General features: G+C 48.1%; 1 pseudogene; it reads left to right on the top strand.

The window, feature by feature from the left end:
- Nucleotides 1-145: 145 nt before the first annotated feature.
- Nucleotides 146-627, top strand: LOC115870742 (annotated as a pseudogene).
- The last annotated feature ends 262 nt before the right edge of the window (nt 628-889 follow it).

Raw genomic sequence — 889 nt, 5'->3', positions numbered from 1 at the left:
ATTTATATATGATGATGGGGAAATAGATCTATGTGCATATATGTATAGGTCTAGTATTAAGGTAGCAGATGGACATTGGGCCTCCACTCAAGTACTCTCTCAATACAAGAACACTTTGTTCTATTAAACTGGCATTCTCAATTCCCTAGAGTGGGATACGGAAGTGGTGCAGGGCTCCTCGCTCTTCTCCACGCGTCAGGGGGCCGAGGCGCCCGCTGCCGCCATGGCTGCAGCCGGAGCGGTGTGCCGTGTTCCACTGCGCGCAGTGTCACGCCGTGCTCGCCGACTCCGTGCACCTCGCCTGGCACCTGTCGCCTTCGCTCCGGGCCATGGTCTTCTCCCGAATCACCAGCCAAGTTCATTTGGAAGCACGCTTATTGGTTGGCATTGAAGGTGCACTCAAAAACAGTATTTACAACCTTTTATTCTGCGGCTCCTGTGGGGTTGCCATGGGTTTCCATCTCTATTCCACCCATGCGACTTTTGCTGCCTGAGAGGTCACTTTTGCCTTTCCAGTGACAAAATGGTATGCTGAAGGAGAAGATTCTGCAGACATACACTCGCTTAAATTCACTAGTGAAGATCCTGGAGGAAGCAGTACTTGACAAGTCCAAGCCAGAAAACTGAGCCGGAACGATGGCCTGCGTACAAGCTTCAGGCTTCAGTGTGATCGTCATCCACAACTAGTGCTGCTTGGTTTTTCTCAGGAGTGTGGACTGCAGGCGGTTATTTGCCTCTAGGCTGATTTTCCAAATGATTTGTGAAGCTGTTTATAGGTGGTAAGAAACCAAGGAGCCTTTTACTAGGGCTTCATAGCTATTTGCCATAACATATTTTAGTTTCTCATCAGATTCTTCATATTTATTTCTATAAACTTTTCTGACTCCAA

Source organism: Echinops telfairi, unplaced genomic scaffold (assembly GCF_000313985.2).
Source record: "Echinops telfairi isolate 266 unplaced genomic scaffold, ASM31398v2 ScPeMD7_2291;HRSCAF=2852, whole genome shotgun sequence".
In the NCBI taxonomy this organism is placed as follows: Eukaryota; Metazoa; Chordata; class Mammalia; order Afrosoricida; family Tenrecidae; genus Echinops; species Echinops telfairi.
This window is presented reverse-complemented; position numbering and strand designations above follow the sequence as displayed.